General features: G+C 35.4%; 1 long non-coding RNA gene across 1 annotated transcript; it reads right to left on the bottom strand.

The window, feature by feature from the left end:
• Positions 1–5,002: 5,002 nt before the first annotated feature.
• LOC149566264 (uncharacterized) lies at positions 5,003–5,872 on the bottom strand. The gene is made up of 2 exons (XR_016361539.1): positions 5,616–5,872; positions 5,003–5,225 (listed from the first exon to the last, which is right to left on the bottom strand). It is a non-coding gene; the product is annotated as an uncharacterized LOC149566264 (long non-coding RNA).
• Positions 5,873–27,601: the final 21,729 nt, after the last annotated feature.

Below are 27,601 nucleotides of genomic sequence, written 5' to 3'. Positions count from 1 at the left end.
CCATGATATCATCTGCTATATGTCTAGGAGGTCAATCAAGTGGGGGTCCTCTCTGGTGTATTGACTCTCCCTCATGCTCACCCTAACCCTCTATCTGTCTCGGCGGGGGACTCCTAGTTCTCTCTCTGACTCTAGGTCCACCTCCCCCGAGTCTCTTTGATTCCACTACAGGAATATGCTAATGTGGTTGAACTATAGGTACTACCCTCTGCTGAACTACATCGATCAATGTCTAAAGTGCATCTATAATGTCCTAGTTTGGGTTTGGTGGTGGTGGAGGTGGAGGTGGAGGTGGTCCATCCTCTTGTCCCGCTCTACCACCAATAGCCCTATGACCTCTGCCTTGCCAGTTGCTTCATGTAATAGGAGGCATCTACACAATTAAATGTTTGAGTTAAGTTAGGAAGCACAATGGTTTAAGATTCCTAGTGTTGAAACATGAGCTCTAATGCCAAAATGTCATGCCCAAACTATGAGGGAAAAAACACAATTTTTTTTTTTTTTTTTTTAAATTATAATTAAAATGCTCTAAGTTTGATATGCTTGTGATCACAGTTAAAGTAAAGCTTCTCTACATTTTATCTTAAGTTTATAAACTTTTGAAGGAATACATCATTAAGATTTGAACTTTCATTATTAAAATGATATTGACATTTGTTACGTTACTACATAATTATACTTAATCTAAATTGCTTTAATTAGAATCTAATTTTAACAATTACTAACCAATTCTCAATTAAATAAATATTTAGAACACTAAATAAAAACATAACTAACTTAACAAAACAAAAATGAAAATCTAAAACAACTTAAATAAAATACTTACTAACTAATAACATCAACTAAATTTAACTAATCATTAAATTAGAACTTTCTAAAATAATTAAACAACTAAATTAATTAAAACTAAACTAACTAAATCTAAACTTAATTGAATTTAAAACTAACTAACTTTTAATAAATAAACAACTAACAAATACTAATAATAATAAAAATGTAACAATATTAACATAACTAATTTATACTAAACCAAATTAAATTACATTTTAACATAATACTAAACTAGAAACTAACTTAACACTACTCACACTAAACCAAAAATAAATATCTAACACATACTATGCTAAGACCAAAACTAACCTACTTTCTAACCACACCCTATAGTCACTTCCACATACTCCCCTCAAAACCTAGCACCTACCTATCTTGACCAAAGGGGAGAATGAAATGGTTTAAATTAAGCAAGACAATTCTACCCTCCACTCAACACATCCTACCCACTAACCTAGGGCTAGCACATCACTACTCTCCCAACCCCACATCACATCCCAATCCCCTCAAACACCTGCGCATTTCCAAGCACTAATTCAAGGTACATCGCTCTGCCCAAGGAAATCAGGCACAGACCCTCCCTTAACAAAGTGGCGATGAAAGTTATGATGGAAGAAAAAAAAGACCTAAACAAGTTATAACAAAATTAAATTCAACCATGACAAGAGGGCTAGCGTATTCCAAGAAACCTTTATCACTGTACAAGGACAAGGTGGAGGTATAGGGTGATGTCACCCTTAAACAACCATTATTGACTTAGATTTAAAAAGAATTTTTTTTAAAGCATGACCTAAAACTGGCGCCCACTATGGAGGAGTTAATGCAAAAGAAAAATAGGTGAGAATGGATATTTTAGATGGTATGGTTCTATGAGTTATTAATTTTTTTGCAATTTTCTTTGTTATTATAAACATATATATCTATGTTTCTTTTTTTTCTATTTTTTTTTTCAAATTTTAAATATAAGAATATTTTCTGTTGCAAAGTGTCATTTAATCCCAAGCCCATACAAAATCCAGAGGGCTTTTTGCTCTTTGGACAGCCAATTTTTTTTTGAAGTCATAATTTTTCTAAGTATACATTTTGAAGCTGTTATATTGACCAAGAGGAGATTTTAATTATTTTTAAGTAAATCTAATAGGTCTTCTTGCAACTAAATAAACCATGAGATCTAATTATCCATTTGACCCACAATGCAAGAATTGATTTAATTCCAATAACCATGAAAACTGAACTTACATTCATAATATAATTTTTCTTTCTTTCAACATATTAGGAAACTTGAAATTTTTCCTAATTGAATCAACCTCATTTTCATCCTATTTTTGATGTGTATCCATCTAACTGAAAATAACGATTAAATCTCATGAGAAGCAATAATACACAACCACTATTTTTATTGACAAACCTGAATCAAAGGCTCAGTCGGGAAAGAACCAGGAAGAAAACTCGACGTCCTTGTCATTACAACAATGTTTTGAAATACAAATTACATAGGATTCCAATCCCAAAATTACAAAAAATTAATTGAATTTCCTTAATGACTCTCATCAAGGGTTCTATATCAATTTCTGCAACACATTACTAAGAACCGTGGAGAGAACAGAATTTGATCAGGTGTCAACAAGCATGACCAAAAGACAAATCAAACATGTATATTCATACTAGGTTTTTACAACAAGATTCACAATTAATCAAAACTAGGGAAAGGTGCATTCTTCCAATAGGAGAGGTCAGACACACCACCAAAATAGATGCCCAATCGGGGCTATAATCAAGAACTTCCGTTCTTCCATTTTAACATGCCAAACTCATATGAGGTTTGTGCTGACAGGTAGGGGCCCGTAACACCCTACCCTCTCTCCCTCTTCTTGTCCTGAGAAGAGACTCTACACTTGTTGGAGTCCAACTAAAATGACCTTTCCCAAAATTGGTCACTTTTGCAAGAAAACTTCAAAATTCAGACATAAACATGAAAGAAAAGCATTCAAGAAATATGGTTTCAATCCTTCCCAACATACCCAACATACATACAAGCATCCAAATAACAACACCATAGCATATGCATGAAACAAGCATGAATAATTTGAAAAAGGGAGATGAAGAACTCCTACCTTCACAAAGAGGTAATGGTAAACGAACAATTTGAGTAGAGCTCTTCCTTCCTTCCTTGCCTTCAATCTTCCAAGACTCCTCTCTAAAAGTAGAGATTGGCTAGCCCCAAAAAGTACTCCCAGAAGGGCCTCTAAATAAGATCCCACTTCAACCACCAAAAAGGGCAATAACTTTCCCCACTCACCTAGAAATCTAGAAGTTTCTAACTCAACCAATCCTAAGGTTAACCACTTAGTGGAGTTGAGAAGATGCAACTCATGGTAACCACATTCAATTTTTGCACAAAGGAAAAAATATACTTTTTGAGTGACCTCAAAGGTCAAGAAAAGGGGCTTAGGAGGTGGAAAATACCCCCAACCCATAGCCATACCCCGTGATAAGAATTTCTAGAATCATGTCTTTTCACTATCTTCCATGGTCCAGACTTCTTCATCTTCAGCTTATTATATGTACCCATTAGAAAATGCTCTTTTCTCAAATGAACCATGACTTCAGCTCCAATCTAAAATTCCTTATACCTCCTTTTTACAACTTCCTAAGCCTTGTACTATGTACTCATCTTTATGATGTGCTTCCTCACCTCGTCATGGATGTTCTTCAAATGTTCAACAAATTCATCTACTTTAGCACTACTTATTTCTCGTTTATCCAACTACCACAATTCAAAACCATTTCTAGGACTACTCTCATTTACAATCTGGAATTGTGATTTACTAGTACTCCTATTGATAGAATTATTATATGCAAATTTTTCTTATGGTAAAATCAGATCCCATCCTTTTGGTTTGTCTCAAACCAAACATCTCAGCAAGTTTCCCAAACATTTCTTCACAACTTTTGTCTATACATCAGTCTATGGATGATGTGATCAACTAAACTTCAACTCTATCTTCAATTTCTTCCATAATCTATGCCAAAAATACTCAACAAATTTGGTATCTCGATCTAAAACTGTACTCTTTGGCAGACCATGTAGTCTCACCACTTCTCTGAAAAATAACTATACAACATGAACAACATCACTAGTTTTCTTGCAAGGAATAAAATGTGTCATCTTTGAAAACCTGTCAACCACCACAAAAATAGAATCATGCCCATGCTGCATCCTTGATAATCTAAGAAAAAAATCAATGCTAACATCCTTCTATAGCTTCTCCAATACAGATAATGGCTGATACAACCTCGTATTCTAGTTTACTCCTTTTGCCACCTAACATACTCTACAACTTTGTACAAAATTCTTCACATCTTGCTACAACTATGGCCATTATTAATTCTCAACAACCAAAGAAATGGTCTACTTGTTGTATTCGGAGGCCTCATTAGGGAGATATTCTATGTTGAATAGTATGAATAGGGGGACTATCATTTGATTATACAAGGGTTTCAAAGATACTTGAACCAAATGTAATCAAAGAAACATCATATTGCTATGCAACACAATTTTTGATTTTGTAAGAAACAATTTTGTAGTTACAAAAATATGAATACAATTTTGGTTGTATCAATGTAAAAAATTAGCTTTTTGTATTTATTTATATATGTCATATATTATTTAAATAAATCTTTACCATTTGATTAAAGTTATTTTATGAATTTGTATTATGAGCATCATTTTTGAGTCAAAATTATTATGTTATTAAATGGTTTTATACTTCATTATTTATTAGAAAGTCTACTTATTTCTTTTATTTCTATTTATAGCTATGGTTCAACCAAGGAAACACTATTTATAGCTATCCTTAATTTCAATTCATCTTGAAAAATCCAGATTGAACGAAATAATTTGTCATCAAATTAAAATTATTTGCTGTCAGAACTTTTAGTGGGAAGTTATCCAATAATAGATTGCGAGATCCAATAGAACCAGAATGTTTTGGAGGGGTCCATGATGACGTGTTAACCACTGTTTTCGGTGTCTTTTTGAAATGCTTATTAATATTAAAAAGATTTTGAAGGGACAACTGGAGCGAGGGAGCATCTGAGCGACAGCTGGTGTAATTCTTTATTCTTACACCATTATGCTTCGAGCTTCGATAGAATTGACAAAATACACTGAAAACAAATGCCTTCCCTATAAGAATTTTATTATTCCTTTGATACAGATAAACAATACAAAGATAATATTATTGGACTGCTCACAAATGGACCACCTACTTGCCAAAGGCCAAACCAACTGATGCTGCTTTTTATTTTGAATATAGCTATACTAAGACAAATTTAATAGTCAGTGGACTGTACAACTGAGGCCTTGAAACGTTTCCCTGTCACCACTTTAACTGCACACATATTTATGATCAGCAATGTTGACAAAATATGGTTAGAAATTCTTAATGGAAATCACAATAGGATGCTCCTATCCTCTATCTAAACTGTATAGTTGATCAATTTTCTAAAAATCGAAAACATCATAGATTTTTCTGACAATTTCAGCATTTGATCTTCATGATCTGCATAGTTTATGGTCGAAAACAACAATAAATTAAGACAAAAATTACTATGTTTCTATGAATCTGAAAAAGAGTGTTTGACTTTGTTTTATCTTTAATAAATTTTGATAAAAATTAGCCTGTCCCATCGCAATATACCATAATAACGGTCGAAACCGTTTCATAACATTTTCTTAATGTAATTATAGCATATAGCAGGTTTCATGTAAAACAATATACCTATGGCCGACTCATCTCGAGATGTTGGATCATGGTGTACCATAACGAATTTCTCTTGTAAATTAACCTCAACCTCCCCTATAACTCCATCCAAGGCTTGCAGGAGTTTTTGAATCTCCTTCTTATGGGACTCCTTGTATGTACCCTCAAGTCTCAGCTTGGTCTTTCTCATGATGGCTTTGTCTTAATCCTCCAAAACTGAATTGCAAATGAAGAAGATGATATTTTCCTTCGCTTTGATAATTGGAGATGATGATGTTTTCCATGGGCATTGCATTGTATTTATACCAAAAAAATCCTATACGCGTTATAAAATGGAGATTTTCCTGTTTTCTTCGTGTCCACTGAGTAATTCATCATACCTTGGGTAACACTCTACCTGATATATGCTTCCTTCTACTTAACATGCAAAAACCAGGAAAGCAGTAGTCTTTACAGATCGACGCCGCTTACGAAATTTCCCCATTTTTGCATTGTCTTACAAGTTATTGAATTTGCAATTTTGCCGTGTATTTCTATAACATCTTTCTCCTGTTATTAATGGCGAAATTTCCATACCCCTCCCAATATAAAATTTGAAGCTTGAACAATTCAAGAATTTTTTATGAAATAGAGAGTGAAATTGCCAGGAAATAAATTAACAAACTCCGATTTTAGCAACACTGTAATTACTTGTTGCAAATGAATTTCAAGTTCCTGAAGCAGCTTTAATTTAATTGCATCCCAAATTAATAAATCCTCTCCGCGTACGTCTTTCAACCATTGTAAAAAATATCTCAAACTCTGACTTATAAAATCAACATTTTTACGTAGCTCACCATGGCTTGTGCGAGACTCTACCTTAAATAGTAGTGCAATGGCGAAATTTCCACTCCACTCCCATGCCAATTCAAATCGTAAAGGATCTGTAAAATTTGAAATTTGAACGATTCAAATTGAAAGGGAAAGACACCGTTGTTTTCACCGCGCGATAAAAACTATCTAGAGCTGAAATTCACATTAATGGCTCGATTAAAATGGGTTTGACAAAAGTATGAGCATGTTCTCTTACTACTTTGATATCCGACACTGAAAAAGGTGAGAAGAATTTTCCATTAGGTCGACACGTTGAATTCTCAACTCTCCTTTATTTGACACCTTCTTACTTTCAAATTTGTAGCCCATAAATGAGCTTTACAAAAGGGCTAGAGAGTTCTTATCCCATCTAAGATAGACCATTTTTTTTGGAAACAAGTATAAACTTTCAATTATCCATTATTGAGAGTAACAATATAGAAAACATTTGACTTGTATAGGATCAAAATTCTACAAATAATTAACATAAACATAAGAAGAAAAAATAAAAAATACTTTTGGAATTACAAGCCTTCTTTATTATTCTTCCAAACCCTCCTCTACTACAATGAAAGAGATCACAAATTTTAATACAAATCTAAAATTACTATTTCTAGGCTTTTTTTCATTAAATTATTTTTGATTAAGGCTTTTACAAGGCACCCAAGACCCCAATTATTTTACAGAAAAAGAGAAAGCATTAAGTCCTTAAACAAAATTGTGTTTAGAGTAGCATAAACACGCACAACCATTACTAGCAAAACCTGACAAAAGCCAACACCAAAACCAACAAAAACAAAAAAAAACTAACAAAAAGCCAAACTAGGGTTGATGCGACAAAAAAAGAGAGACAAAAATAGAACTAGGCGAAAGCTTCAACTTTATCTTTCAGCTCCTACTGAATATCTTAAATCTTCTCAGACATCTGTTTGATGTCTTGATGAGAAATATGGGTCTCCTTCTTTTGTTTCTTTTTTCTATTGGAGCGTGTATGTTTTTTACGTCTAACCTACACCTTGTCCTTATTAGATTCCTCTAGATGTAGCACCAATTTCACTTCCTTGCCCTAGTCCATGAGACTCATGACCATGTTCAAACAATCAATAATAGAGTCCAACATATCGTAGCATTTTATTAGCTCTTCCTTGGTGGACTTTTCAATTTTGTCTATTTTTTTCTTTAGCTCTTCAATGAGCTCTTCTAACGCTTACTACTTAGTGACATTCTCCATCTGCCCTCTCTCATATTTATTATTTTTGATCTCGTGAATTCTGCCCCCTAAGGCCCTGCATCTTAAGTTTAGAAACTTGATAAAGTGAAAGGTCCCTTTATCAAGCCTCTGGGAATATAGGGATATTTCTTTAGCAATTTCCAATAGCCCATGGGGAGAATTGACAGCTAGGTCTCTAATGTCATCTGCGATAATTTTAACATAAGCTCATCTTCACCAACAACATGCAGGATAGGGATTATGCCCTTCCTTTTTTCTTTCTCTTCCCCAAAAGCTTTATCCCTTCTATTAGACTAACATTGAATACCTCTTGACATCATTAATAGAAATATAAACATCATGGTCAATGGACTCATCATTGTGTACTTTCCTAATAGCTTCATTGGGTTCTTCATCATCCACATTATTCTTCTATGACTCCTTTTCATTTTTCTTGGTAGTAGAAGGGGAGCTTGTCCCCTCTTGGTTCACCAGGGTATATTTTTCTTTCTCTACTGAAGAATTAATAACATTACGCCCAAACCCTGATGAAGTAGGAGAATCCATACCACCTCCAAACATTCTTTCAATTGATTCAAAATTTTCTTCTTCCTCCAAAATGTCCCTTTCCATCACCTCTTTCCCTTGACCCTCCTTCTCCTCTTTCTCTTCTTCATAGTCATTGTTTTCCTCATTATCCAAAACTAACTCCTCATTGATTTTAATTTTCTTTCTTTTTGTAGACCGAGGGGTTTCGAGCCCTAATCTCCCTAAAATCCTTTTCCCCTTCTGCATCTTTTCCAACAAAGTTTAAAGTTAGAATTTTTTTTCACTTTATTCATCAATTTTCTTCAAGAGTGGGTATGATTTTTTTTTTTCACAAAATCATGAATCAACCTCATCAATCCCTTATACATGTATAATAGGTTTATGAGGGTTAGACCTTAGTGCCTTGATACTAAGAGATAATGAGAATAATAACTAAAAGGGAAAAAAAAACATTTTTCTTATTTCTAAAGTGATTTAAAAGCACAAAATGATAGGTATGGGCCCTCTCATATCTCCCATCTAGGGTCATGTATTCCATCACTTGAGTAAGGATATGATGTCATAGAAATTTTATATAAGATGTAATAAAAATCCCACTCTCCCCTTTTATAGTCTAACCATAAGTTTTGTTAGGTAATTGATGGGGACACAACCCAAGAACAGAATGGACACAACAGAAAAGGAAAATTATATTAACTGAGAAAATAAGCTAGTACAAATAGTACAGAGAAAATAAACTTCAGAACATGCCCTAAGGGCTTACAAAGCATAAATCTGGAGAATATTTCTCCTTTTAGCACCTCCTCTTAAACTCCACTCTGAACTGCCTTTTACAATGCCAAAAATTTCTTTAAATAGACCGCGGAGGGTTAAGGACTAGAAGTACATTCTAGAAAGTGCTAGTCGGCATCCACCAATGAAATAGAAGGTTCTGGAAGCTGCGTTAGAAGTCGGTGCAAATCTAGAAGAATCCAGAAATGGTAACCGGACTTCCAGGAGGCATAACTTTTGAACCGTAGCTCTGATTGATGAACCGTTTATATTTTTGGAAAGCTCTCGAAGTGCTCTATATCCCTATGGACGAGCTTTTCTCGTCCCCCATTTTTTGACCCTTTTTGAGGTAATTTAATGCCCCAAACCTAACTTTGAAGCATTCTTAGGAGGTCTCCCAAACCTGAAAAACTGCAGTAACTTTCAAACCCTGGGACCTATTGACCTGATTCTTTTTCTGGAATGCTCTAAATCATGATTACATTCATCTATCCAATTCACACCTTCTAGTTTACCGAAATGATGGCCCAAATACATGCTCCTTTTTCTTTTAGGATTTTCAAACGCACTGATAGTTGAACTATTAGAGTTGGAACCTTTATTTGAGCCAAATGGGTATCCAAAAATGTAAAGACATGAAACAAAAACTAAGTCTAAGTACATTTTTTTTTGGGTGACACAGGATTGCCCTTATACCTCTGGATGCTCCTGCATCAGACACCTAGGGTAGATTGAAAAGTGACCCTATCACTTTATGGATGGTAGAGGAAATCGCAAATGGGAAACCTCAGCTGCTAAAATCCAAGTTGAGTCCTTGATCGGTCGTTCATTCCATTTGACCAAATACTCTTCATACTGCCTGTTTCTGGTACTCCTACCCACACGATGATCTAGAATGTCTTCTATCTCCTCCTTCTTAGAAGTAGGAATTGGACATGGCTCTAAAACCAGCTCATTATCTGCACCATCATCATGATACTCTGTTAAATCTGTAATGTTGAAAATGGGAGAAATGTGAATACCATCTAACAGCTCCACCTCCTATGCATTTCCTGAGTCATGTTTCTTCAAAACTTTGCAGGGGCCAAATTTCTTCATTTTCCGCTTGTTGTAAGTACCAACTAGAAATCTTTCTTTTCATAAGTGCACCATGACTAGATCCCCTACTTGGAATTCCTTATGTCTTCTCCTTTGATCAGCCCTAGCTTTATACTCTTGATTCATCTTGATAATGTGTGCTTGAACCTCCTCATGTAGACGCTTGATGTGTTCAGCAAATTCCCCAGCTTCAGCACTTGTCCTCTCCCCTTGTTCTATCTTCCTCAATTCTGGTGCAGTCCTTGGGCTATTCCCATATACAATTTGAAATGGTGATTTTCCAGTACTCCTATTTACAGAGTTATTATAAGAAAACTCTGCCTGTGGTAGAATCAAATCCCATCCCTTGGGCTTATCTCCAACTAAACATCTCAGCAAATTGCCCAGACTTCTATTTACCACTTCTGTTTGGCCATCAGTCTGTGGGTGATGCGTGGAACTGAATTTCAAGTCTGTTCTCAACTTCTTCCACAATGTCCTCCAGAAATACCCCACAAATTTAGTATCTTTGTCAGAAACTATACTCCTTGGAAGACCATGTAGTCTTATCACCTCTTTGAAAAACAAGTCTGCAGTATGGACATCATCATGAGTTTTGTGGCATGGAATGAAATGTGTCATTTTGGAGAACCTATCAACCACCACGAATACTGAGTCATTACCCCTTTGTGTCCTTGGCAATCCAAGAACAAAATCCATACTTATGTCCTCCCATGGCCTTGATGGAACAAGCAATGGCTGATATAGACCAGTATTGTGACTAAACCCCTTGGCAACTTGACAAACCTGGCAACTTTGTACGAACTTCTTCACATCCGGTGAAATTTGAGGCCAAAAAAAATGTTCTCTAAGAATGGCAATGGTCTTATCTCGACCAAAATGTCCTGCCATCCCTCCACTATGTTTCTCCTTAATCAGATTTTCCCTCATGGAACTCCTTGGAATGCACAATTGACTACCTTTGAACAACATGCCATCCTAAATCGAATAATCTAACCACTTGGTTCTATCTATAGCAACAGGCTCTTTACAAGCTTTCCATGCTTCAGCAAAATCAGGATCCTCGGGGTACAAATTCTTGAGTTCATCAAACCCAACTACTTCAACCTGCATTGCTGTAAGTAGTGACTGTCTCCTACTTAGTGCATCTACAACCCTGTTAGATTTTTCACTTCTATGATTCAACACAAATGTATAACTCTGCAAGAATTCTACCCACTTCATATGCCTCTGATTCAATTTACCTTGGCTATTTAGGTACTGTAATGCCTGATGATCAGTATACAAAAAAAATTCCTTTGGTAATAAATAGTGCCTCCATTTCTTTAAGGCCTGATCTATTGCATAGAACTCTTGATCATAAACAGAATACTTCTTCTTTGCATCATTCAATTTTTCACTAAAATATGCAATAGGCTTAACTTCTTGGCTTAATACAGCCCCAATAGCATTGCCACTAGCATCACAATCCACCTGGAACACTTTTCTAAAATCTGGAAGTGCCAACACAGGCTGTTCAGTCACCTTCTTCTTCAGCAATTCAAAACTTCTCGTAGCTGCTGCAGTCCATTTGAACTCTTTTCTATCCCCTCTTATTGTATTAGTTAGGGGTGCACATATGCCACTAAAATTTTTAATAAACTTCCTATAAAAACTAACCAGACCATGAAATGATCTTACCTCAGTAGCAGACCTCGGAGTAGGCCATTCCAAGATGACTTTTACCTTCTCTGGATCCATTTTGAGACCCTCAGGTGATATAACAAACCCCAAATAGACTAATTCCCTTTTTGCAAAGACACAATTCTTCAGATTAATTAACAGTTTCTCTTCCCTTAGCCTTTCAAGGACACTACGAATATGCAATAAATGTTCTTCCAAAGTCTTGCTAAAAATTAAAATATCATCCAAATAAACAATAACAAATTTTCCCAAGAACTTCTTAAGTACCTCATTCATGAGCCGCATGAAGGTGATTGGGGCGTTCCTCAATCCAAAGGGCATGACTAACCACTCATAAAGACCATCCTTGGTCTTGAAGGCTGTTTTCCACTCATCTCCTTCTCAAATCCGTATCTGATGATAGCCACTCTCCAGATCTATCTTTGTGAAGTACTGAGCTCCACTCAAGAAGTCCATAAGATCATCCATCCTTGGTAAAGGAAACCGGTACTTGATGGTTATCCTATTTATAGCTCGAGAATCTGTACACATCCTCCACTCTCCATCCTTCTTTGGTGCAAGTACTGTAGGTACTGCACATGGACTCAGGCTCTCTCGAATCAAACCCTTCCTCAACAACTCCTAAACCTATCTATTTAGCTCCTCTATTTCAGTAGGAGTCACCCTGTGAGTAGCCTTGTTAGGAAAACTAGCTCCTGGAATTAGATCTATCTGATGACTGATTTTCCTTACTGGTGGCAATCCATCTAGAACATTATCAGAGATAATATCTCCAAATTCCCCTTGTAAATCTGAAACTTCAAATGGTATTTCAGTACTACCTTCTTTATCTTTACTAGGAATCAAAGCATAGCACACATGTCGATGTTTCATGCCATCTAAAAACTTCCTTCCATCAACAAGAAAAATTCTAGCACTGCTACATACCTTTTCACCTTCCTTTTTCATGGGCTTCAATTTGTGGTGAACTCCATCCTTTGTCAGAGAGTATGTGTTTGCATGTCCATCATGTATTGCATGTCTATCAAACTGCCATGGTCTACCCAACAATAGATGGCAAACATCCATCGAAATAATGTCACAGAGAACTTCATCATGGTAACTCCCAATTTTGAATTTTACTAAACATTGTTCACTTACCAGGACCTTATGATCATCTTTTACCCAAGAAATCCGATAGGGTTGGGGATGTTTCTCCCTCTTGACCTTTAGCTTAGAGACCATCTCTTCTGATACCAAGTTATCAGTGCTACCACCATCAATGATCACATCACAACATTTATCCTCACACTTGCATCTGGTATGGAAAAAACTCCTCCGTTGTCCTGGTTCATTCTCACCACTTAGTAGGATTCTTTCATTTACCAAGGTCTCTCCTCTTTCTGCATCCTCATCCACATGAGCAACCCTAGCTTGGCCCTCAGCTCTCCTATCTGTCCTTCCTTGTCGTTGAGGGCATTCAAAGGCACGATGACCTTCTTCATTGTAATGGAAATAGGTACCATGGAAGCCTCCTCTTCCTTGTCCATGTCCTCTACCTCTTCCTCTTTGATTTCCAAAGTCTTGATCATGGGAGCGGTTGAAACCCTCATTCCTCTGGTTTCTACTAGCACCCACATCTTCATTTTTCTTTTGGGTTTCATTGCGGCCTCCAGATGATCTACCGCTTCCCCTTCCTCCTTGACCGCACCCTCTTTGTCTTCCTTCAAACCTTTTATTCAGCTTCTCTTCAACTTGTAGGGCAAACTAGTATGCCTCTTCAACGCTGGTCATTCTTACCAAACTTAATTCCTCCTGGATGCTAGGTCGCAACCCACTGATATAACGAGCAACCTTCTTCTTATTTGCTTCTGCATGCCCCACTCTAATCAAGAGTCGATAAAACTCCTCTGTATATTCTTGGACTGATCTTCCTGCTTGCTTAAACCCATGCATCTTCTTAAACAGATCAAGCTCGTAGTCCACAGGAATGAATTGCTTCTTCAATTTGTCCACCATGTAATCCCATCTTGTGATCTTCTCCTTTCCTCTTCTAAGTCTTTCCAGTTGAACCTCTTGCCACCAGATTTTGGCATGGCCTTTCAGTTTGGCCTTTGCAAACTTAACCCTATCTAGGTCCCTTATATCCTCATACTCAAAGTATTCTTCTAGTTCATTGATCCAATCGATCAACTCATCTGGTTTCAGATTTCCTGAAAATATACCCACTTCAATTGTAGGTCTTTTCCCAAACTTAGTAATGGCCCTAAAAAGCCTTTCCTCTATAGGATTCAAAACTTCCCCATCAACTTCCTCTTCTGGTCCCATTACTTCCTCTTCATTGTCATCCTCACTGTTGTCACCTGCGGCAACATTTTCTCCTCTACGAAGCTCCTCTTGCAATGCTTGTACCTGCCTCTGGAGGGCTCCAACCTCCTCAAGATCAATAGCTCTAGCCCTTCTACCATGCTCTCTTCATGGAGGCATCTTCTAACTTGAACCCACAACCACACAGTCCTGGTGCAAACTGCCTCACAATCGGCGCTCTGTCTACACACTCAGGAAAACCCTCTCTGATACCACTTGATAGGGACACAACCCAAGAATAGAATGGACACAATAGAAAAGGGAAATTATATTAACTAAGAAAATAAGCTAGTACAAATAGTACAGAGAAAATAAACTTCAGAACATGCCCTAAGGGCTTACAATAGCATAAATCTGGAGAATATTTCTCCTTTTAGCACCTCCTCTTAAACTCCACTCCGAACTGCCTTTTACAATGCCAGAAATTTCCTTAAATAGACCCCAGAGGGTTAAGGACTAGGAGTACATTCTAGAAAGTGCTAGTAGACATCCACCGACGAAATAGAAGGTTCTGAAAGCTGCGTTAGAAGTCGGTGCAAATCTAGAAGAATCCGAAAATGGTAACCAAACTTCAGGGAGGCATAACTTTTGAACCGTAGCTCCGATTGACGAACTGTTTACATTTTTGGAAAGCTCTTGAAGTGCTTTATAGCCCTATGGATGAGCTTAACTCGTCCCCCATTTTTTTTACCCTTTTCAAGGTCATTTAATGCCCCAAACCTGACTTTGAAGCATTCTTAAGAGGTCTCCAAAACCCAAAAAACTGCAATAACTTTCAAACCGTGGGGCCTATTGACCTTATTCTTTTTCTAGAGTGCTCTAAATCATGATTACATTCATCTGGCCAATTCAAACCTTCTAGTTTACTAAAATGATGGCCCAAATACATGCTCCTATTTTTTCAAGATTTTCAAACGCACTGATAGTTGAACTATGAGAGTTGGAACCTTTATTTGAGCCAAATGGGTATCCAAAAATGTAAAGACATGAAACAGAAACTAAGTCTAAGTAAATTTTTTTTTTGGTGACACAGGATTGCCCTTATACCTCTGGATGCTCCTGCATCAGTAATTTAATCACATCCAATTTAGAGTACTTGAGATCCTTAAAGAAGAGATTACCATTGGTGCTTAGCCCTTTTTTTTCCCATGATGCCAATGTCAAGATTCAACTTCCTCTCTTCAAGATTGACATCACCATTGTTCTAACATTTGAGGAACTTATCAGTTACTTTTGGTTTCCTAGGTTTCATCCATTCCATGTAAGGTCTGAGCCATTCATCATTCAATTTTTCCCAAACTTATTTTTCTTTCCTCCACTTCTCATAGATATTAGGTTTCATTTTCCTCACCTTGCCACCCATTCTAACAATTTGTAGAGGAAAAGTCTTAAAAAAAATTGAAGATTAAAAAACTTGAAATGAAACTACACAAAGAAGAGAGAACACTAAAACAACCCATAGACTATGTGAGTTAATAATTGCCACACAACTTGAGCTCAATCTTTCAAACAAATATTCCCTCTTGGACTGAATTAAATGAAATATTTCAAATTTTTCTAAATTTATTATTATAGTTAATAAACAATTTACTTTCATGATTAATATTGTCCTCGTGACTCCAACTTGAAGTGACACCCTTAGTAATTTCCATGCTAGAAAATAAGTTAGCTACCTTATTCTCTTCTCTATACAAATGTGAAATATACACTTTTTCAAAATTAATAAGATGGATTTTAGCTTCCTTAATTGTATTTTTTAATGTCAACGAAGGGATCAAACATTTTGAAAGGCAATTGAAAATATTTAGGGAATCCCCTTCTATTCATATTCCCTTAATATTAATGTTACTAGCCATCCCGATCCCATGAAGAAGGCCCATTTCTTCTGCCATATGGTTGGTTTGGGTACCTAGGAAAATAGCAATAGCTCTAATCATATTACCCTCTTTATCACTAATAATGCAACCACACCTAGCAAGGCCAAGATTTCCCTTAGTAACACTATCAAAGTTCATTTTGATCTAGCTCAGAGGAGGACAGTCCCATCTAGCATTTTTTTTTAACCTCATCTTTATGGTCTTCCTTTGATTAAGGTTACCTCCTTTTTCAAAATCCACTTCTACTTTGTACAATATGTTAAAATTTTCTATAATACAATATTTTATTCAATTAACCATTCTCTAGAAGGATTGAAATTTATGCTTGAAGACCCTGTTGTTCCTTTCCTTCTTGAGGTTTTATTCAATGCTCCCTTTAAAATCCTTCCATAATATTTATAGGTCCACTAAATTCTTCAACATAGCCTAGCTCAATATGTAGGCCTTCAAAATATCTCTATCTAAGTGTTCCAAGCAAAAGAACAAGAAATAAATATATGGTTAACAAATTTTTCCTTGGTTGTATAAAGAAACCACCTATTAGGAAAACACATACCTCTTTTACTAAGGTTTTGTAGAGTCATATTTTTCCTTGTAGAGCTATGCATTGGAAGATGTTAATTTTAGGAATAAGATTGTTGTTCCAAACTCAGAAGGGATTTTTGTCTCTTATATAGCCTAAAGTTCCAAACGAACACTAGTACATTTGGTACCAAATTGTGATTGTAGTTCCATCGCAATTATTGTGCCACAACTTGTTATCGTCGCAATTCTGATAGAAGACCATCAAAATTGCAATGACAATATGTTGCAATGCCATAATTGTGATGGAACTGCCATCAAAATTTGGTACCAAATGTACTAAACAAAGAAGAACCTTGAGGAAGATCCTTTCTAGATCAACGAGTCTTGTGTTCCTAACCTAAAAATAGAGGCATTGAGGTTGACTATAGTGTTAAGATGAGGGTCAATATTAGCAACTCTCACCCACTGACTATCTCTTTAGAAATCTGCCACCTTAGAATCTATAAGTTGGGTACATCTCTCTATGAGTTGGTTGTTACCCACTTCCAGAGTGAAGGGTTTCTCCAAAAGTCACCCATCTTTCCAAAGGTTAATTGATTGTACATCTCCCAACCTCTATTTAGGGTTTAGATTGGTAGTCACTTTATCTTGCACGATACCCATCCAAAAGGTAGAACCTAACATTCTTTCATGATTATTGAGGAAATTTCTAAAAGAATGGAAGTTATTTAAGTATTTACTCATTATACTATTCCTATCTTTTGTTTCATCATAAATCTTTTAGATTTTCTTAGCCATTATCACAAGTTTCATAGTTTTGATTGATCTGAGACCTAGACCACCACTCCTTATTCACATATAAACTAGATTTGAGGCCATAGGAGCTAATATATATTTTTTCCACTCCTGACCATAGAAAAGTTTTTTGAACTCTTTCTATAGATTCTTGACACTTACCTAGAATTTTGATCATATTTAAAGCATAAGTTGGAAGACTTTGAAGACTAGATTTAATCATTTATACTTTTCTAGCTTGGCTAAGAAATGAACCTTTCCATGCAACTAGTTTATGTTGAAATATTTCAACTAGGGAGCCCCAGAAGGAATCAAGTTTATTTTTTCCAAGAGACGAACCAAGATAGGTCACACGAAAGGAACCTAATTGGAAATCCAACATTCTAGATATTCTTCCTTGTCTTTTAATTAGAGTATTTGAGAAGAAAACTAATTCTTTTTTCCAATAAATAAGCTGACCCAAATCTAAAATGTAGGATTGAAGGATTTTTTTACACTTAGTAGCCTCCTTTATAGTAGACAACCTAGATATTTATCCATTAGAGAATACATGATCAGAGAAATGGGGTCTCCTTACCTCTAACCCCTAGAAGGCTTGAAAAAAGTGGAAGAAGATCCATTCACAAGAGCGACATCAGAAGAAGCCAAAGTATGTTGCAAAACAAGTTGGATAATATGATCACATAAGCCAAACAATTTAAGGATATTGACTAGAAAATCTTAGTCCACTCAGTCATAAGCCTTGGAAATATCAAGTTAGAGGAGGAAACCTTATAATTTAGACATTTCAATAGAGTGGATAACTTCATGAACTTTACCAATACAATCTCAAATCTGATGACCTAATACAAAGCCATTTTTTTTCTAGATAAATAAGCAAGGAGAGGAAGACTAGAAGACACGATGTCAACACTTTAGAGAAAGTTGGGTACACAAAGTTACACAAGCTCATAGGTCTAAAATCATTGATAGAAGAGGCCCTAAATTTTTTAGGGATTATGGATGTGAAAGTTGAATTAATTTCCTAAAGAAGTTTTCTAGAACAAAAGATTTTTTTGAGAGTAGTGTAGAGATTTGACCCCACCACATACAAGAAAACTTTTTACTACTCCCATTTCAAGATATTAGGAACAAACTCAATCATCTTCTCTTGATCTCACATATAAAGAGAGTTATATTTAGAAGGGAGGGAAGAGAAGAAACCAATAAAATCTTCTGATATCTTTTTATCTAACATTTTCACTTTGAAATTAGAAACAATTCTAGAGATTATGTTGTCCACTGTGTGTTTAGACAAACTAATATGAGATAATATTGAATTTCTATCCCCTAAGTGAAACCACAATACTATAGATCGATGTCTCCAAAAATGCTCCTCTTTAGTAATAATCTCATGGCATTTTGACAAAGAAACATTCTCTTTATCTCTGAGACCTTGGAAGTGCCCTAAAGCTTTTTTTCCAAACCGAACACTACAAACCCATCTATCCTTATATCCCACCACTCCTGGATTTTACCTCTTAAATCAAGATGTTTGAACCTAATTTTTTCAAACCTAAAAAGAGTATTTCTTTTAATAGTTGGGGTTTCCTCTAGAAGAGAAATATGAAAACCATTCAAACCTATTTTAGGATTACTATCAATACTCAATCAACTAAGAAAGGATCCCTATCAAGCTTAACTTGAATTAGGTCATCGCCAGATCTATGGTTAGACCACATAAAATTTAGACCTTGAACCTCAACATCATCTAGGGCTCGAGAATCTATGAATTTCATCAAATCCAAGATACCCTCTAACTAGATTTGGGTTTGAATCCTTCCAAACTTCTCTAAATCTCTTAGGGAAGTATTAAAATCCCCAAAATTAGCCAAGATTCTATAAAAACATAGTCTTTGAAGGCACCCAATCTCTCCCAAAAATCCAATCTACCCACATTTGTATTGAGAGCATAAATATTAAAGAGAATAAAAGAGAATTTATTCCTAATATGAGAAAATAGAATACACAACATAGTTTTCTTGGATATGATCAGCTCACCTTGAATAATAGCCTTATTCTAGAATTGAAAATCTCCTCATAATGCTCCTTGAGATCTAGAACCCAACACTTTACAGTTTTTGATAAAAGAGATAAGTTCTACTTTTTCTCTTGGTATCTTAGTTTCTTGAACCTAAAGGATGTTAGGTTTATTATCTCAAATCACACTTCTTAGAATATCCTACTTATGAAAAACATTCAAGCCTCTTATGTTCCAAGACATAATCTTCCCTTATAACATTTGGTATAGCTCCCCTATATAGTCAATTGTTTATAATCGACATGAATTTGAGATTAACTTTTTGTTTCTCTAGTTTCTTTATTATTCTTCACACCCAAGCTCAATTTCTTCCCTCTCATATTTGATTTGGACTTTGACTTAGAGATCATACTGAAGAAATAGTTAGAAGTCAAAAATTTCTTCTTCATCCTATTAACCTTTACCCATTGACTTTGGTCTCTATTTGTCATTTGTAAGCTTTTACCAGAACTAGAAAGAAACTAGGTTTTCAAAATGAATGAAGGTAGAGGCCTTGGGAAATTTGACAAAAGCTCAAATAATGTATTAGAAAAATACATTACACTTGGTTCAACCATCCCCCCTACACTGAAGCAATTAGACCTAGCAACAACTACATGGGTGGGACTCTGACATTTCTCAAAACTAATCTACCTAATCTCTCATTCTTCAAGGTCTTTTACTATAGTTTCCTTAACCCTCGAGCCTTTCAAGATCCCAATCTTAGCAGATGGCTTCTTAGCCATAGGGTTCTCCATATCTAGTGCCTTATGAGAAATAACCATGATATCGAATTTCCTAGCAACCAAAAGGGAACTTAAGGACATCATAGCAATGGGCTATTCAGTAACAAGCTAGGAGGTAACAAGGCTTTTCCCCTACATTTGGGATTGTCCCAAAGCATTAGTGTCTTTTTTTTTTTTCCAGCCGATAATTTTTCTATCCAAACCAATTTAGGAAGAGGAATATAGGAGCGGGGATTTGAAGAAGGGACTTCCTACCTAGTCATTTTATTCTTCTTCTTAGGGTAGTTCTTAGCCTAATGACCAATTTTGTTACAAAAAAATAGAAGGGGAGGGATTCAAACTCCACTTCCTTCTTTATAATGCCTTCCTTAGAGTTAATTATAAAAACTAAGGGAAGATTCTCCAGTCTCCAATGTTCACACAAGTCATAGCATAGAGTAGTCTAGATTTAGTTGAAGTACTCGGTTCAATACAACGGAGTTCCCCAATGCAACCTAATATCCCTTCCCAAAATATCAAAAATAATTTTCAAAGATGTATATGGCTGACTCTATATGTATTGTTAGGGTCTGTCGACCCTAGGTATTGAGCCTCAATGTCTAGAACCTTCTTGGGCAGCATAAAATTGCCTATTTAAGAAAGACCCAAATATTGTCTAGGACAGTTTTGGATGTAGTTTACAAAATTGTCTTGCATATTATTGTAATTAAGGTATCCATTTGGGTTTGCTTATTGTACTTGTGAATTCTATAATTCCACATTTGCAACAATAATAACAAGTCCATATTTTATTCTTGTATTTGTTGTTGTTTATTTGTTTCTATTATGGGTTTATGGTATTAAGGGGAATACCCTTCATCAAGTGGTATCAAAGCATAACTTTTTCAAATGGTATTAGAGCTAGAGTTCTTGAGTGTATGGATAGATCTCTAACTATTAGGTAGTTCACACTAGGACTATGGTTTGGGCTAAGCATGTAGACAAATCACTGATTGTGAGGTAGTTTGCACTAGGGTTTCAGTGAAAGCACAAAAAATGCCTCCAGAAAGAGAGTGTGGTGAAAGAGCTATAGGTGTTACACTTGAGGGTTTTAGAGCCCTCCAAGCACAAATGCAAGCATTGGAAGAACAAATTCATAGAGGAATAAATATTGTTGTAAGAGATGAAAGAAAGGATGAGGAAGAAGACAAAGAAAATTTTGAACTAGAGGAAGTTCTAAACCTAGAGGAAGAGAGGGTTTTTAAGGCCATCAAGAAGATTCGTAAAAGACCTAAGTTTGAGGTTTCCACATTTTTGGGAAATCTTAACCTAGAGGAGTTGATCGATTGGATCAATGAACTAGAGGAGTAGTTTGAGTATGAAGATATTGAGGATCCTGATAGGGTGAAGTTTGCAAAGGCACAACTAAAGGGACATGAAAAGATCTAGTGGCAGGAGGTTTAGTTGGTGTGAAATAGAAAAGGAAAGGAAAAAATCATTGGATGGGATTGAATGATAGCTAAACTAAAGCAACAATTCATTCCCATAGATTATGAGCTTGATCTATTGATGAAAATGCAAGGGTTGAAGACTACGATAAAATCTATTCAAGTGTATACCAATAAGTTATACCAAGATCTCATTAGAATTGATCATGCAAAATTTGATAAGGAGAAAGTGGCCTATTATCTTAATTGTTTAAGGCCAAGTAGTTAGGATGAGCTAAGTCTCATTTGAATGAATAGTATTAAGGAGGCATACCAATTTTCCCTAAGAGTTGAGGAGAAACTAAGCAAGAAGTTTGACAACAAGAATAGTGGAAGAGGTCATTGTGGAAGATCTAGCAGATGATCTTATGGAGGCCGTAATGATGATCAAAAGAACAAGGATGAGGATGGAAGTAGTAGTTAGAATTAGAGGGGAAACAATTCTAATGATTTCCATGATTAGAACAATAGAGATTAGAGAGGAAGAGGCAAAGGACAAGGATCTAGAAGATGAGGCTTCTGTGTGAAATGTTTTCACTATGGAGAAGAAGGGCATAAAGAATTTGAATGTTCCCAGCACCAAGGAAGGATAGATTGAAGAATAGAAGGCTAGGCCAAAGTTGCACATGTTAATGAAGATGCCAGATCATCACATTCTAGGATGATAGACATACTAGTTTGATAGGCATACTATAGATGATGGTTGAGCAAATACCTACACTTTGACCAAGGATGGAGTGAGGCATAAGTTGAATCCATTGAAGGAGAAAGAAGAAAAGGTATGTAGTGTTGAAAGAATATTTTTTGTTGATGGAAAAAGGTTTCTCAAAGGTATGAAGTGTGAGGATGTGTGTTTTTCTATAATTCAAAAAGATAGTAAAGAAGAAGTAGAGGAGGTACTTGTAGAAGTTGCAAATATTTTGGGAGAGTTATTTGATATTGTGTTAGATAATGTACCTAATGGATTGCTCCCAATGAGGAAGATCAAGCACCAAATGGATTTTGTTCTAGGACCTAGTTTGCTAAAAAAGGCAAAACACAAAATGACACCACCAAAAAGTGAAGAGTTGAACATGAATGTTCATGAGTTGTTGTAAAAATGTTTGATTCGAGAGAGTCTAAGTCCATGTGATGTACTAGCCATATTAGCACCAAAGAATAATGGAGAATGGATGATATAAATAGGTTATCATGCTATTAAAAAGATCATAATCAAGTACAAATTACCATTGCCAAGGATGCATGATATTATGGACTATTTGAGTGGGGATGAGTATTTCATAAAGATAGCTCTGAAGAGTGGCTACCATTAGATTCATATCAGAGAAGGTGATGAGTGGAAAACTACTTTCAAGAGAAGGGAAGGAGTGTATGAGTGGTGAGTCATGCCTTTTCAGCTAACCAATGCACTGATAACTTTCATGCAACTCATGAATGAGGTATTGATGGAGTTTCTAGTTAAGTTTTTCTTTGTTTACCTAGATGATGTTTTGATCTTTAGTAAGACATTGGAGGATCATTTGATCCAAATCACAAGGTGTTTGATAAGTTGAGGGAAGAAAAGTTGTTGATAAACCTAAAGAAGTGTAGTTTTGTAAAAAAGGAGTTGGTGTACCTGGGATTTGTAGTCTCAACATAAGGTCTAAAAAATGGACTCAGAGAAAGTGAAGGCTATCCTTGAATGGCCTACTTGAAGAAGTGTAATAGAGGTAAGATCTTTTCATGGACTGGCTAGTTTTTATAGAAAGTTCATAAAAACTTTTAGTAGTATTTGTGAACCCCTGGCTGAAACAATGAGAGGGGATAGGAAAGAATTTAAGTGGACTATCGGAGTAGATAAGAGTTTTAATCTATTAAAATGGAAAGTTATTGAGCAACCTATTTTAGTACTTCCTGATTTTAACAAGGTGTTTCAAGTAGACTGTGATGCTAGTGGTACTATAATAGGAGCTATTTTGAGCCAAGAAGGTAGACTTGTTGCTTATTTTAGTGAGAAGTTGAATGATGCAAAAAGAAAATATTATGTTTATGATCAAGAATTTTATGCTATATTCAAGCATTAAAGAAGTAGAGACACTATCTTCTTCATAAGGAGTTTGTTTTATATACTAGTCATCAAGCTTTACAATATTTAAATAGTCAAGGAAAATTGATCCAAAGGCATTTAAAGTGGGTTGATTTTTTGCAAAGTTTTACATTTGTTTTCAAAAATAGGAGTGAAAAGTCTAACAAAGTTGTAGATGCTCTTAGTTGAAGACAAATTTTACTAGTAGAAATGTAGATAGAATTGGTTGGGTTTAAGGAACTCAGTACTTTGTATCCAAATGATCCTAATTTTGGTGAAGCATGGAAGGCTTGTACAAAATATGTTACACTTGATAGGAAAAAGTGGTTGGATTTTATGATCTAGAATAGTATGTTGTTCAAAGGAAGCCAATTTTGCATTCCCAGAAGTTCAATGAGAGAGAATCTAATCAAGGTGAAGCATAGTGGAGGATTGGCAGGACATTTTGGTAGAGATAAGACCATTTCTTTGGTTGTTGAGAATTAATAATGGCCACAGTTGTAGCAACATGTGAAGAAGTTTGTACAAAGTTGTAGAGTATGTTAGGTGGCAAAAGGAGTGAACCAGAATACGAAGTTGTATCAGCCATTACCTGTATTGGAGAAGCTGTAGAAGGTTGTTAGCATTGATTTTTTTCTTAGATTATCAAGGATACAGCATGGGCATGATTCTATTTTTGTGGTGGTTGACAGGTTTTCAAAGATAACACATTTTATTCCTTGCAAGAAAACTAGTGATGTTGTTCATGTTGTATAATTATTTTTCAGAGAAGTGGTGAGACTACATGGTCTGCCAAAGAGTATAGTTTTAGATTGAGATACCAAATTTGTTAGGTATTTTTGGCATAGATTATGGAAGAAATTGAAGATAGAGTTGAAGTTTAGTTGATCACATCATCCATAGACTGATGTATAGACAAAAGTTGTGAATAAATGTTTGGGAAACTTGCTGAGATGTTTGGTTTGAGACAAACCAAAAGGATGGGATCTGATTTTACCATAAGAAAAATTTGCATATAATAATTCTGTCAATAGGAGTACTGGTAAATCACAATTCCATATTATACATGAGAGTAGTCCTAGAAATGGTTCTGAATTGTGGCAGTTGGATAAACGAGAAATAAGTAGTGCTAAAGTAGATGAATTTGTTGAACATTTGAAGAACGTCCATGAGGAGGTGAGGAAGCACATCATAAAGATAAGTACATAGTACAAGGCTTAGGAAGTTGTAAAAATGAGGTATAAGGAATTTTAGATTGGAGATGAAGTCATGGTTCATTTGAGAAAAGAGCATTTTCTAGTGGGTACATATAATAAGCTGAAGATGAAGAAGTTTGGACCATGGAAGATAGTGAAAAGACATGATTCTAGAAATTCTTATCTTGGTTTTCCTCTAAACACCTAAAACATGACAGAGTCACTTCTCAAATTACCCCAGGTGTCTGATGAAGGAGCATCCTAGGGGTAAGAGCAATATTTCATCACCTAAAAATATTTTTATTTCAGTCTTTTATATTTTAATAAGGACTAGTAGACATGGGGGTTGCTATTTCTAGGAACTTGCTATTTTTAGTAAGTTTTTCATACGAGCTTGGAATGTTCTCATTTTATATAGGAAGGTTCATTTTAGAGTTATAAGCCTACTGTAAAAATCTCATTTCTCTAGCTTAAGTATCAAAGAAGTTATTGGTGATTTTTGGTGGAAAGATTTCCAGAAAAATATCCAAGCTCACTATTGGAAGCCTTAGAGTACCTTGATGAAGTTTGAAAACTCGATGAAAGAGTGCTATTGTAGTCTTGAGCCTATAGATTAGGAGATGGAATTTCCAAAAAGTGGATATAATAGACAATCAAAGCAATGGTTCAAGAGTGTTAGTGAATAAATTGTTTTTCAAAGAAAAATATACATATTAACCCCAAAAGGCTAGATTCACTTCGCTATTGAAAAGCATAAATGTCCTCTGAATTTATCTGGGTACAACTCCCTGTGTATACTTTACAATGAATTCATCAAAATACAAATATAGATGTTTTTAACCAAAAAGCACAAAAGGTATGCAAACATCCACTTGTAAACATGACGTAGATGCGAAGAAATTGATTAACTATGAGAAAAAAAAGAAGTAAATGATACAAAGCTCATTTACCCTATCCTTACATTAGAGAAGAAATATAGAAAGAAAGATGAATTATTGTCTCCAAACACAAGAAAGTTGAATTATCCTCTCCACAATGAAAATTTTAATCACTGGGTCTATATTAGGTTCTAATAGGGGGTCTAACCGTGGGACTATTTTTGACTCAAAAATAGAGAACTCCACCAATCTATGGCAAAAGACAAGTGCCTTATCCATTGGGTGAATAGAGTCACCAAGAAGAGAAAAATTAGGAGTTCCTTGAAAAGAGGGCAGAGGGGAATAGGAAAAAGCTAACCAAGAAAACACCTAAACTACCAACAAGCACAAAGCTTGCACATTATTCAAACTAACACTACACACGCCAAATGAACATTCACAATATATACAAATGCAAGAAGAGAACCGACCATGACAACTAGAGGAAAGAAGAGCTCTGGTGAACCCATTTACTAGTTGGTAGAAGTAAGAACCCATCTGTAGTAGTAGGATGTGCTTTAATGGAGTAACTCTAGACCACTACTTCATGGTGGTATACAAAATTTTGGCAACCAACATTTTGTCCTAAATAATCAAATCTAATCGTAGCATTCTTCATCTTTAGATGGATTTCTCCATCATCTTTTAAATCAAGAAAGGTTTCGAATTGAAGAGAACAATTTTCAAGAAGTTCTTCATTAGCTTGCCAACTATAGTTTAAAAAGATCTGTTATTTCTCATAATCATGAGAATCATGTATCATACAATTAAATAGAGATAATTCTTTTAGCATGGGATAATATTAATCAAAACAAATTTCTCCAACTCTATCAAGAATCAGGACATCATCAAATATTAGAAACATTTGATCTTTCTTTTCTCACAGCACATCTTTAGACTTCATAACATTATCTTTAGTAGGATCACACTAAAAAGAATGAAGTGAATCACCAAACTAACTTTTGTATCCCATTTGTTTTGTATTCATACCTTGGCTGTCCAAAGAGGAATCTTCTTGCTCAAGAGATGATAATTTTTTTCTTATGATGTCTTCCTCTTCCTTGTAGATGAGAGTTTCACCTGGTGTTTCAATAGAGTTTTCAACTAGCTGGGGACTAACTCCAACCTTTCCTCCTTCCATCAAAATTTTAGCATTTTCTAATATGGAAGAATTGAACATATTTTCATCATTTAATGATGAATCTTGAGGCTGAAATAAAGGATTTCCTTTGATAGCAACATTCTCAAGAAACCTCATTGGCAAGAAAAGTGGATTGAGTTCACTCTTGGTGACTTTATATCCTAGATTTTCATACTTTTCTTCACTCTTTCTTTCTATTGTTGAATTTTTTCAAAGCTAGATTGCCTCTACTTGAAGTGCAACATGATCATCTTGTTGAAAACTACTCAACTCAGAGGTCTTGATGGAGTCAAGCCAAATAACAGAATGGACACAACATGAAAGGGGAAAATTTCATTAACTATGTAAATATGCTATTACATTTAGTACAGAGAAAATAGACTTCAAAACATGCCCTATGGGCTTACAATAGCATAAACCTGGAGATAATTTCTCCTTTCAGTACCTCCTCTCAAACTCTACTCTGAACTGTCTTTTACAATGGCAGAAATGTTCTTAAATAGACCTCAGAGGATTAAGGATTAGGAATACATTCTAGAAAGTGCTAGTTGGCATCCACTAACCAAGTAAAAGGCTCCAGAAGCTGCGTTATAAGTTGGCACAAAACTAGAAGAATCTAGAAATGATAACCGAACTTCTAGGAGGCATAACTTTTGAACCATAGCTATGATTGACGAACCGTTTACATTTTCAGAAAGCTCGCAAAGT

This window comes from Cupressus sempervirens, chromosome 3, assembly GCF_028749045.1.
Source record: "Cupressus sempervirens isolate cs-2001-9-10 chromosome 3, ASM2874904v1, whole genome shotgun sequence".
NCBI classification, from domain to species: Eukaryota; Viridiplantae; Streptophyta; class Pinopsida; order Cupressales; family Cupressaceae; genus Cupressus; species Cupressus sempervirens.
The sequence above is the reverse complement of the archived record's forward strand: the minus strand, read 5'-3'. Positions and strand labels throughout refer to the sequence as shown.